Source organism: Callorhinchus milii, unplaced genomic scaffold (genome assembly GCF_018977255.1).
Source record: "Callorhinchus milii isolate IMCB2004 unplaced genomic scaffold, IMCB_Cmil_1.0 Scaffold4, whole genome shotgun sequence".
Taxonomy (NCBI): Eukaryota; Metazoa; Chordata; class Chondrichthyes; order Chimaeriformes; family Callorhinchidae; genus Callorhinchus; species Callorhinchus milii.
This window is the reverse complement of record NW_024704745.1, coordinates 20,667,731-20,680,721: the sequence shown is the minus strand read 5'-3', so window position 1 is coordinate 20,680,721 and position 12,991 is coordinate 20,667,731. Positions and strand designations below refer to the sequence as shown.

At 43.0% G+C, this 12,991-nt stretch overlaps 1 protein-coding gene across 1 annotated transcript in view; it reads right to left on the bottom strand.

The window, feature by feature from the left end:
* Window positions 1–12,238, bottom strand: part of LOC103177517 (E3 ubiquitin-protein ligase Midline-1) — a 211,048-nt gene extending 198,810 nt beyond the window's left edge. Inside the window, exon 1 of the mRNA XM_007891718.2 lies at window positions 12,198–12,238. The gene's annotated coding sequence lies outside the window, so the exon portion shown is untranslated. The remainder of the gene's footprint in view (window positions 1–12,197) is intronic.
* Window positions 12,239–12,991: the final 753 nt, after the last annotated feature.

Sequence of the window (12,991 nt, the reverse complement as noted above, 5' to 3'; positions counted from 1 at the left end):
CAATACTCCTAAAATATCATTCAGCTACCTTTATCTGCTCTTAGAAAATTTGCTTTCAATCCTCGTTTTTATTTTACCATCTAAATCATAGCAATCGACTAGGGCCATTTTATTCAAATCGTGCTGGCATTAAAGGCCTTGTCTTCATGAAAAAATTACGTTTGGCCAACATTTTTTGCTTGCAGCTAAAGAGAGAAATGCCAGAAGTGTGTGTCATTTTGGTTACAAATTAATATTTGAGAAAATGTTACTTTTTTATAGAAACAAATCTTGTGGCTGTCCATTTTTAAGATGTAAATTCAAAATTTAATTAGCTGATTGATTGATTTGAAAATGTCCAACTACCATCAATCATAGTACAGTAATGACAAAGTCAGAAACGACGTCCTCTCTATCTGTGACCAAGGCTCCCTCTGCCACCTTGAACCTCTGGATCTCCCTGCCACAATCGATAGAGTCGACCACACCATCCTCCTCCACCGCCTATCCTCCCTCATCTACCTTCGTGGGACTGCATTCGCATGGTTCACATCCTACTTAACCAACTACCTCCATTTCATCTCGGCAAATGGTTTCTCCTCCCACCCCAGCCTGGTCACCTGTGTGGCACCCCAGGGCTCCATGCTTGGCCCTCTTTTTTTCCTCATTACGTGCTCCCTCTGGGCGATGTCATCCGCAGACACGGGGTAAACTTCCACATGTAAGCGGATGACAAATTTACTTTGCCTTCTCCAGTACCAATGTTCCATCAGCTTGTCTCGCAGACATGAAGGCCTGGATGAGTGCAAACTTCCTGCAGTTGAATGTGGACAAGACAGAAGCCGTACTCCTTGGATCCCGTCAATGTCTTCATTCCTGCGAATCTGAACTCCTCAACCTCCCTGGGCTCTCCCTCACGCTCACCGAACCAGTGTGTAATCTAAGCTGTCCTTCCTCATCCACATCTGGTCCCTGACCAGGACCACCTTCTTCCACCTCCGCCACATTGCCCATCTCCGATCCTACCTTACCCCAAATGCAGACAAAACCCTCATGCATGCGTTTTTCATCTCCCTCCAGGATTACACAAGCGCATTCCTCGTCTCCCCAGCTCCACTATTCAAAAGATCCAGCTCATTCAAAACTCTGCCGCCCACACACTAACCCCCTACCAACCTACCCGTTCCCTCCGCTCAGCCAGCTCTGGCCTGCTCCACGTCCCCCGACCCACCCGCCCCACCATTGGCGAGAGAGCCTTCAGCCACTCTGCCCCCAACCTCTGGAAATCCCCCAGTCACTCCGCCTCGCCCCCTCCTTACCCTCCTTCAAGTCCCGCCTCAAGACCCACCTCTTCGACCATGCCATCGGCCACCCCCCTTCCCCTCCCCTCCCTTAACCCCCTAAACCCAGCTGTACTTTTTTTAAAATCCTCCCGACATGAAAGGCGCTATACAAATGTAATTTGTTGTTGTTGACCCGGACCAAACTCTGTACCCACATCTCATCAGTTCTGGCCAGGCTCCACTGGCTCCTCATCACCGAAAGGATCAACTTCAAGATCCTCACACTCGTGTTCAAATCCCTTCACTCTCTGGCACCTCCCTACCTCTCCAACCTCCTCACTACTCAATCCACCACCCAGCGCCTCTGCTTGACTGGCACCGGCCTCCTGCTCTTCCCTCGCACCCTCTGCCCCATCATTGGAGGCCGCACTTTCCGCCACTATACTACTAAGCTCTGGAATACTCTCCAGAGTATCCAACTCTTGGCCTGCAGCGCTTTATTTTTAAGCAAACACTAAGGATTGTGTTTGTCTATTCAGGTGCAGTCAAGCTAAAAAAAATTGTGTTTTTTTCCCCGCTCATATAATTTCACGCAAAATTATCCAAACGAGAATCCAACAAAAATATTGGGGGGAAGGAGTGAAAAGTATTAGTTAGAATGATAGTCGCAATGTTACTAGGCAATACATTTGGATACTGGTTTTAAATGACATCATAAATCTTGGAGCTAAAGTTTATGGCCATAAACTAAAACCCAAGATGAGATTGAAATCACTCCAGCATATCACAAGACTGGTTTGGATAAACTGGGCCTTTCGCCCCATTTGATCTCATCCTTTCAGATTACCCTTTCTACAATCGTCATCATCAGAATAATAACACATCCCATCATAGCATCAAACTGTTTTATTATTGAGTTTGGCATTCTGGCCTCAACCCAACCTCTCCTCACAAACTATTCAAGTCATTAATCACCCTCTGGGTAAAGAAATGTTTTGCAGTATCTGTCTTGAAATTGCCCTTGGCAACCCAAAACCTGTGTCATTTACATACCCCTACTAAGGTGCTCTGAGATTTCTCTTTTCAAGACTGAAGAGCCCTGGATTTTCTAATCAACAACAAGATTACATTTGTATAGCGCCTTTCATGTTGGGAGGATGTCTCAAGGTGCTGGACAGAGTACAGAATTTCAGACCTGACGCATGGTTGAAGAGGAGGGTCTTAAGGCGGGACTTGAAGGAGGCTATGGAGGGGGCGAGGCGGAGTGACTGGGAATGGAATTCCAGAGGTTGGGGGCAGAGTGGCTGAAGGCTCTTCTGACAATGATGGGGAGGGTGGGTCGGGGGACATGGAGCAGGTCGGAGCCGGCTGAGCGGAGGAAACGGGCGGGTTGGTAGGGGATTAGGAGGTCGCAGAGGTAAGGTGGGGCGAGGCCATGGAGGGCTTTGTATGTGAGGACCAGGATCTTGAACTGAATCCTCTGAAGGATAGGGAGCCAGCAGAGTCAGGCGAGAGTGGGGGAGATGAGGTCGTGGAGTTTGGTGCGGGAGAGGACACGGGCTGCAGAGTTCTGGATTATCTGCAGCCTGTGGAGGGAGGAGTTGGGAAGGCCGACAAGCAGGGCATTTGCATAGTCGAGCCTGGAGGTGATGAAGGCATGAACAAGAGTTTCAGTGGCCTGAGGGGTGAGGTAGTGGCAGAGTCGCGCGATGTTATGGAGGTGAGGGAAGGCAGAGCGGGTCATGGCTTGAATGTGGGGGAGAAAAGACAGTTGAGGGTCAAACAAGACACCTGGGTTGCTGACTGGCTTGGTGAGTTGTAGTGTGCAACCATGGAGATTGATGCTGCCAGAGCCTGAGGTGCAGAGGCGCTGGCGCGAGCCAATCAGGAGAGCCTCAGGAAATTTAGGAAATTTGCCATCATCCAGGACTTGATGTACGACAGGGAGTCTGTCAGGAAAGCAGTGGTCCTGGAGTTGAAGGTGGAGGCAGAAATATAGAGTTGGGTGTCATCCACATACATGTGGAAGTTGACCCCATGTCTGCGGATGATGTCACCAAGGGGGAGCATGTAGATATTAAAGAGGAGAGGGCCAAGGACAGAGCCCTGGGGGACGCCAGATGTGACAGTGCAGGGGCTGGAGGAGAAACCGTTAGAGGCAACAAAGTGGAGATGGTGAGAGAGATAGGCAAGGCAAGGGCAAGGGCAGAACCGTGAAGATTGAGTAAAGCGGAGAGGCGATGTATGAGGATGGAGTGGTCAACAGTGTCGAAGGCGGCAGAGAGGTCGAGGAAGACAAGAAGGCAGAGGGAGCCCTGATCACAGATGTTCAGAGTGTCATTAGTCACTTTGTCCAGGGCTGTTTCCGTGCTGTGGGCAGCGTGGAAGCCGAATTGGAGTGGTTCAAAGAGGGAATGGTGAGAGAGAAAGGAGTGGAGCTGGGACGCGACGACTCATTCCAGGACCTTGGAGAGGAATGGGAGGTTAGAGATGGGGCGGTAGCTGGAGAGGAGGGATGGATCCAGGGAAGGTTTTTTCAGGATGGGGGTGATGACAGCCGTTTTTAGGGAGGTGGGAACTGAACCAGTGGACAGGGAGAGGTTGATGACATCGGACAGGAGGGAAGCCAGAAGGTGGAGGCGAGGCATGGGAAGGTGGACAGAGGAGACAGTTAGTGGTGGAAAAGAGAAGCTGGGGGTTGTCCTTTGCCTCCAAGATGACCTTGGAGTAGGAGGAGGATTTGGCGGAGGCAAGAGTGCAGCGGTAGATCTTGGTGTGGTGAAGCCAAATCTGCTGATGGACCGTTAGTTTGGATTTGGTCCAGGCGCGTTCGGCAGCTCACACTTGTGCCTTGAGGGAACGGAGACGGCTGGTGTATCAGGGGGATTTATGGGAGTATGAGGCAGTTCAGGAGGTGAGGGGGGCAAGGGAGTCCAGAATGGAGGAGATAGAGTTGTGGTGAAAGGAGAGTGAGGAGGGGAGATCAGTCAGTGAGGGCCAGAGGTGTAGGAGTTCAGATGACTCCAGGGCAGTGGAAAGGGAGAGGGAGGAAATTTTTTTCCATGGACGGTATGTAATGGTGGAGGGTTGGGAAGGGGTACAGAGGTGTTGAGGGAGATGAAGTGGTGGTCCGAGATGGCTTTATCGACGATGGTGGAGGGAAGGGGTCGGGAACATCTTGGGGAAACAGTTCGGGTCAATTGCGGCAGCCAATGTGCGCACGTTGAGACTCAGAGCGGACAGGAGTGTTCAGCGTGCCATGGTTAGCCCGCTGAGGTGGGCTGGTGATTAGAGTTAATTATTAGAGTTAATAGAGTTTATTCCTCTTACTGGAGATTTTCCTTGTTGGTCTGTTCTGTACTGCCTCTCGGAGCTAGGCAGCTCTATTATGTCACGGACACCATAACTTTGTGTAGTAAGTTAGGTGCAGTCTGATGAGAGTACTGTACAGTTTGAGAATGACATCTGGGGATCTGAACTCAAGTGATTTATAATAATAATAATAATCCTTGCATTTGATATAGCGCTTTTCACGTCGGGAGGACGTCCCAAAGCGCTTCACAGAATATACTGTAAAGTGAATTGACTGTATATTTGTGGGCGAAACGCGGCAGCCAATTGCGCACAGCAATGTCCCACAAACAGTCATGGATTGAAAATGACCAATTTATTATTGTTTTTTGTTTTTTTTTGGAGGGATTATTATTAGGCGTGTGGAGTAAGGAAACTTGCCCAAGGTTTCGCCCTGCCTGGAATTGAACTCAGGTCTCTCGCTTGCAAAGCGAGTGCTCTAACCACTGAGCTACAGGATTTGTAATATATTTGCCTGTTTATTATTGCCTCATTGTTTTGGCACAATGAGCAATGAATTAACTAACACTTTCCATACATATTACTCTACATACATTTGGAAATTTGTGAGATTGTTTTTTTCTCTTCATCTGTGTCCTTCCCAACAGTAGCAGTCCTGCTATTCATTTTTTGGAGAGGATGTTTGTTGGCATGGTATGTAAGGAGCCGAACAGCCAAGTGGTGTCCTCTCCTCACCCGATGGTTGCACACTGCAGCAGGAATAAGTAAACACCAAACCAGAGTTGTAATCTTAGATGATTTTTCTTCCCTTCCACACCCAAGAGAGCTGTGTGTTGCTATGTTACCTTAGAGTTAATCACTCAGAGACCTAACCTGAATGAAGGGCTCTATATAAATGCATGTTGTTGTTGTTGTAAAAATACAGTAAATGCGACTAGATTATTTATCTGTACACCCAAACATAGCAATAGCCCTTGCAACCGCTGACAATACGTTAACTCAATGTTCAATCAAATTTTATATTGATGCATATTATTTTTCCTAATGTTACATTCCATTTCACATTTTACATTCAACATCCACTGTGCATCATACACTTAATGTAGTTACCAGAAGAAGACTGAGCTGTTTTTCTTGAGGCAAGTTCTTTATAATTTTAAAGAGAAATTCTAATGTAATTTATTATAATCTGTTTCCTTAAATAAATTCTGGAGGCCTGGTCGCTGATTACTGCCATAACAACAATATTTATTAGACCTTACTGGCGAAATGCAAGTTACTTGACTGCAGATCACAAGACCACAGTGGACCGTATTCATTAAATAAGAGCTTTTGCATGCAAAAGCCATTTGGTGCAAGACAGACAATATACTGTACTGCAGACTTACTGTTTACATAAAATATGAAAGTAATACTCAATGGTCTGATTCTCTGATCGTTGATAAATTTACAGTCAACAGCCGAATGAGTTTAAAAATAAAAAATGGGAATCTCCATTATAAACTTTCAGCATCCAGATTAGCAAATTTTGCAAACCAGTGGAGAGAGACACAGTTCCCTGTCTAGAATCACTCCAATTTGGCTTCATTCTCCAGTATATGCTAAAAACACAATAGCCTCAAATGGGTGGTCAAGACTTATGTTCTTCGTGGGATCTAAATCTCATTTGCCCAGTCAAGATCACAGAGTATGTGTAAAACAGTACGACAAAGTCACATGCACTGACTTCCTTGGTACAGAAGAAAATCAACCAGGGTTTTGCTTCTAATTGTCATTGAAAGTCTCCTGCACCAGAAAGAGGTGACTGGAGACCCCTCAATGGCTTGGGGTATGTGTCTGCACCGAGATGCCACAGGCTCCCTTTGGGAGAATCAGTGAATGGGAACATTATTTACCTAAGAAAGAAAGCTTGGAGATTAAACTCAAGTTTACTGTTGAGACCGCACAGTCAGGAAATATTTTAAATTTCAAATGCAAGCTCTCTTTCCTCCTTATTTCTGTAGGTTATTGTAGTGTTCTATCAGGATTACACAAATAAATACCCACTACACATTTTGTGATCTTGCAGAATTTTAACAGGGTATAATTAAAAATTGAAAACCCTAATTTGGTTCCAAAAATAACAGAAATACGAAGCAGATATTGTAACATTAAACATCAATAAAATAATTGCCTTTAAGATATCAACTTAAACGTACAGCTACAAAAATAGAGCCTCAACTAAATGAAAGCAATGTTAATGGGAGCTGGAAATAGGCCTGTAATAATACAGATTGAAGAGTGTGTGAGACTAATACGATGCCACCATTGTTGATTAATACTGTCACATAATACACAAGAGACTACAATGGGAGAACTATTCAGCAATTCCAAAGCAGAATCACAAGGGAATCAAAAGGCTAGACCATATAATTATAGAGGATACATTATGAATAGCTGTGGGATATGATTTATCTCTTTCGAGCAGGCTGACTTGCTACTTCATCAAGCTTAGCTTATGCCTTACATTAAACGTCATCTGGTTCAATAAGGTAGGGCAGTCATGTACTGGAAAACAGAGTGTTTGGGGAAGAGGTAAGGGCCGATCCCTTATCATAGCCACGTATTGCTGAGAAGCACCTCACCTCTGCTTCGAATTCCTAAAGAGGGAGAATTGACAAACTGAAGAGTATAGAGGCCTCACCTCATCCTCCATGGTGCTGCTTTGTAATTGCCATCCCAGTCTTTTAGAGGCAGGTGGCACAGGTTGAGAGCTAAATGGGAGTGGGGTAGGTGCATGTAATTCAAAAGGTAATATCCTCAACATAAAAAAATTACAAGAATCAAAGTGGATTTCCAATATATTCAATATAAATCAGGTATTGTTTAGTTGGGTTCCAAATATTTATGTTTCAACATTCGCCTCCAGTTGAAATCTTTGAAGGAAAAAATAACAAAAATCTCATGTAACGTCATCCTGGTAAAATATGAAAAGCTTTCACATAAAAAAAGCTTTTAATGGAAATGTTACTATCACGTATGGTATAAATCGAATCAGTGTTTAACAGCACATAGGGTTGTTGAAAGTTGAACAGCAGGATGTCTGGACTGTTGTATCAGCTGCCATAAACCTATCCAGATTTAAAGAAATGACAGGGGCCTGGAAATGGTCACCAATAAGAAATTAGTCCGTCCTTTGTGTGTCACATCTGTTCATTTTAGACAGCTGTTTGTTCGCCTTGTTTTTTTAAAATAAAAAAATCAACAGTACTTGCTGTTTGGACACATCTGGATCCTTTCAAATACTTAATAGTTATAATAAAATAAAATATGAACTGTGATTCAATCAGGATTATTGTGGTCTCATTAATCAGTCTCTTTGTTTCTTTGTTGTGCAAGATGGGTTCTTACGAGTGTTACTCATGTAGGAATTGACAGCTCACCTTTGAGTCAGAGGGTTGTGGGTTCAAGCTTTGAATTCGAGGTACAGCTTGACACTCCAACTCAGAGTTGGGTGGGTGGGGGGGAGAGAGATTACATATCAGAGATATTGTCCTTTACTCTGTGCTGTTTATTTGGACATGAAAGATCCTCCAACACTTTTTGAAAAGAGAAAGGAGTTTCTCCCAGAGTCCTAGCCAAATGATCCTCCGGATCAAATTGGTCTTTCTCTTCATAGGACGCTGTGCACAAATTGGCTACTGCGTTTTCCAACAAAATTACACAATTACAGCAAATCCTGTAAAGTGCTTTAGACATTTCGACAACATGGCCCAACATCAAATGCAAGGACAATTATTTAAATTTAACATTGACCAGAGTAGTTGGAGTTAACAGGAAAACTACAAACATTTTACACAAGCTGTAATTACAACTTTGTTCAAGTAAGTGTGTATGGCAAAGAATGCCCAGCTTGAAAATGTTCACGTATGGTTTCAGCATCAAAGCACTTTGATGGACTTTAGTTTATAGGAAAAGGTCAGTCTGAGATTGTGTTTGCTTGTTGTGTGTTCTGGAGGTACTCTGCCTCTGTTTTAAAGTACAGGAAGGACCGAGCTATTCAAAAAGGCAAATTGCTGTGAAACACTTAAAATTTGACATAACATATTGTGCCAAGCACTGTTCAATTATTTTTACACATTATGTAATATAATTGGGTATCCTGTTTTAATCTGTTAACTTCTGACCTGTGTTCGTAATTTTTGTAGCTTCAAAGAGAGTTTGCTCGCATGGCACAAGACCACGAAAAATCCAATGTGCAGTACAAGGTAATTGTTAACCCTTGGAGCACAGTCTTTGCAAGGCGTGCTCCAAACTGATCACTTTTGGGAACATTTCAAGGCTTTTTTTAAAAGGTGTAATACAGATAAACTTAAAACTTATAACAAACGTTATAAGTACAAATAGACATTTCAACAGTATCAGTTTGCCGCTTGGCAATAATGCAATGAACTTTTAATCAAAGCAAGGAATGACAAGGCAACATAATAGTTGTCTAGAAACATAGATGGTATGGTACTGTCCAAATTATGTTCAAAATAGAGCTAACTATATGCTTATAAATATATACTTAATATATATTAGCTTGCAATCCCACAAATAAAAATTGGTCATTGATTTGATGGTTGTTTATGGGACATTGCTGTGTGAAATTGGGCTGCTGCATGGGCTACAAAAAAACACTCACTCCACTTAACATTAAATCCTTTGAAGCACTTTGGGACATCTGAGTGGCATTTCAAATGCAGGAAGCAAGGATATTTGGGGAATAAAGTGAAAAGGCAGGGAAATGGGATTAAAAGATCTCCTTTGGTGGAACTGCCTCGATGAGCTGAATGGCCTCCTCCTGTTCTTATGCTCCTGCCCAGTGTGTTAAGAACATATGGATGCGTTTAGACTGCAGATGAACTTCTTTGGAATTTGAGCACTCAGCTGTAATCCTGCCAGTAATTCTGAGCAGTAGTGCAGTGGGATCAAGAGAGATGTGTCAGAAAACCTCCTCCTTTGGCTTTCATTTTCATGTCTTTGAGGGTTTGTTTTTCTGTTGGCTGGTAGTGTTTGTCGGTACAGCAGCACAAAGTTGTTAGACAACATCCTTATATTGTTTCTCACGACTGTATTGAGGAACAGCACTGGCAGAGCCCTGGGGGAATGCCTGGCCTCTCACCTGCAGGCTCTGAACACAACACCGGAGACAAGAATGGCCTAAAAAAACAGAACTATCACCAAAAGAATCAGATTAATGCCCGTTCCCTTCTGACAAGTGAGAAACCTGCTTTACCCAAAAGTTGTAAAAGAACAGTTGTGAAGTGGGAAGGTGAGTCATCCTTTCATATGGTCTCTATTGTCTATTTGGGCTTTTGCTCTGATGAGATTTATTTTGGTGTCTTAAATACATGTGGAAACCCATTAGCATACTTCAGAGAATTTGAATCAACAACCAAACTACTCATAGTTCCACATATACCCTAGACTTTCCCTGTGCCTGAAAGGAATGCACATTCTATCCCTTGAGGGACACACTCTTCTCATCTAATCCTGGAAAGTATTAGGCAGAGGTTGGTAATAGTCAATGCTCAGAATGTTCAACCCTCACTACACAGGGAATTGTAGACACAAAGCAGCACTCTGCCACTCGGTGGCATAGTCTGCTATTACACTGTTCATTTGTCATCAACAACTATCAGAGTTGACTTGAAGTGGAGCCTACTGTAAATAATGTTTGTGTATGATATGCACCCTGGCAGATTTCTGCACATTTAGTTATTGAACTTGTTGTTCCAGTCGTATGAATTACAGTTTGAATGCAGCACTGACTTGTGAAGCATGACTATACACACAATATCTCACTGCCATGTGAGGGGGGCAATCTCAGGGAATCATTTGTTTTAAAAATCGGTCATAACTTTAGCAAGATTGGTCTCATTCAAATGAATAAATTCTAACCCGACATTCCCTTTAATCAGCTTTTCAAAACGTGGCTTCTCTGCCAAGGTGGAGAAAAAGCTCTGATTTGCGAGAATGGAGAAATTTGATCTAAAGCCCAATTGCCAGTACCCACAGTAATAACAATTGTGTTAAAGAAATCACAATTGTAATGCTTCACATCACATATTCACGCAGCTCAGTGAAACATCACACGGCAAAGCTCAGAGATTGGAAGGACAGTGTAATTTGAAAGTAGTCTGACTCCCTTTGATTTAAGAATAAGAATTAAGAATGATTTAATGTTCGAGCTATCCAAACAGTTACATTTGCAGTGTCTACAAGATGACAATCAGTAAGCAGCTCACAGAGACAGTTGACATTTGAATCAAATAATACTGTGATATTTGTAGTGCTACAATCATAAGTAACTTGGTGTAGGGGGGAAGCCAGTGTGTGTGCGTGTGTGAAGGGGAAGATAAAATATAGCAGTTTTATGTGGTTGGTCAATCAGGAGCATCGATTTGGGATGGATTTCCCATGCCCTGTAAACTACAGCACAATATTTTGGCACTTTTCTTCTTAAAATAACAATGAAATAGTCTTTTAAGGATGTCATTTTAATTTTAATCTTTTAAGCATGAGTCATCTTTTCATCAGGTCTCCTGCCAAGGCATTAGGCGCTAAGTTCAGTAACAGACCGTTCAAACGTGGTTGACCATGAAAATGACCCTTTGCACCTTGCAACCACTCAAAGCTGTTTGTCATTATGCTACCAGTATTCTGCCAGACGTAGAGAAGGCAAAACGAGCAAAGATAACTAGGTCATTTTCAAGAAGGACAACAGCTTTCAAAGGAAAGTGTGCAATCCACATATTCGTAATTACCTTAAAGCACATTCATGGGTTTTATTATATCATTAAAATCAAACAGAACAAAACCAGAAAGGGCCTTCAGGGCAAAACAGATACTCTCAAAGGTCAGCATTCCTTATTTCCTTCACTAAATATATTTGTAATTGCAAGGACTTTGCATGCTTCAGTTTTTACTTTAGCTTTTACGGTTTCACATTCTGCCTATCAATGGATTGGGGAGAAACACTTTGTATTAGAATGCACGGGACCGGGAAACATCATTAATGGTTCAACTGAAGTTTGGTTGCGAACAAGTTAAGATTATGGGAAACTAAATGTCAACAGATCACACAAATTGCATAAAACCCCATTGCATGGAGACACGAAACCTGTCTGCTAATACGCAGAAGAGAACCTGTCCAGACAAGGTGCCTTTCCCTTGAATCAACACATTCCCATTAGTGATCACTTCACAGCCTGAAGATAGCATCCCTCCCTTTACTACTGAGATTATGCCTCAGATAGAATAACTCTGCTTTCTTTCCTTTATCTTCCAAGAGCTATCCCGTGCATCTGGGATTTGTCAACAATTACAAAAGTGCTGTGCAACAAAGCTAAGAATTACAAGCTCAGGCATTTATTTACAACTCGATAGCCCGCAAGACACAGCCTCAGATGGTCTGGCAGAGCAAATGGTTTCACCTCAAATAACACACAATGTGAACAACAGTGAATAAAGGAGAAGGAAAGATATAACAAAGGTTTGCATTATTGGAAGAGAAAAGACAGGAAATCGGAGTCTTCAACCTCTTTTTGAACTCTAAGTGTAAGTTCAACCTGGCCAGCTGCCCACAAACTAGTTTACCTGACGCTCCATTTTGTCAGATGCTGTAGTTCCCCGGAATCTAATAATGCTAAACTGGTGGTTTGGATAGTGTGCCTTCCTTTCTTGCTCTCTTCTGCAGCCTTGCAGTGGTCCTCGCAGCATTAAGGGAACTCCAGGAACTCTTGTTAAGGAAGTTGTGCTCTGTCCAGCCTACAGCTCACTCCCACTCTTCAGGGTGTGTGTGTATATGTCTCTTAGTTAAATGAACAAAGCTGGCCTCAGTCTGACAGGTTTCCTTATATAGGTAAACATGACTCACATTCCCTTGGAGGGTGGCTACTTCAGAGCTGCCACTTTAACTCTAGACATGCCAGCAAGTCAGAAAGGAGACAAACCACTGTATAGAACATATGACCCTTCCCATCAATGAAGTGATTCCAGGCATTCACGCCAATCTGAAGTACAAAGTATATGCAATATGCCTACCCGGTCACTATTAGTTCCAGGCATGAATTGTGACATGAATTGCTTTTGTCACAGAGTATTTTTTCCAATTGAAGATATGCCGGGAAACATGAGTGGAATTTTTTGACTATTGTATTTTCAAGGACGTTCGGGCAAAATTGGGAGATTTTCAAAACTCTCAGATTTTCAAAGTTGCTGTAAGAAAGTTAGTTGAAAAAATGTGTTGTGTATTTACTTTAAAACTACAATTATTAGCTGGTAATAACTTTCTGAATGTCATGACACATTCAAAATATAAAAGTTTCTGAATCACCCCCTCCCTCTCAGCTTTCACCCCCTCCCTCCCCACTTTTAAAGCCTGCCTCAAG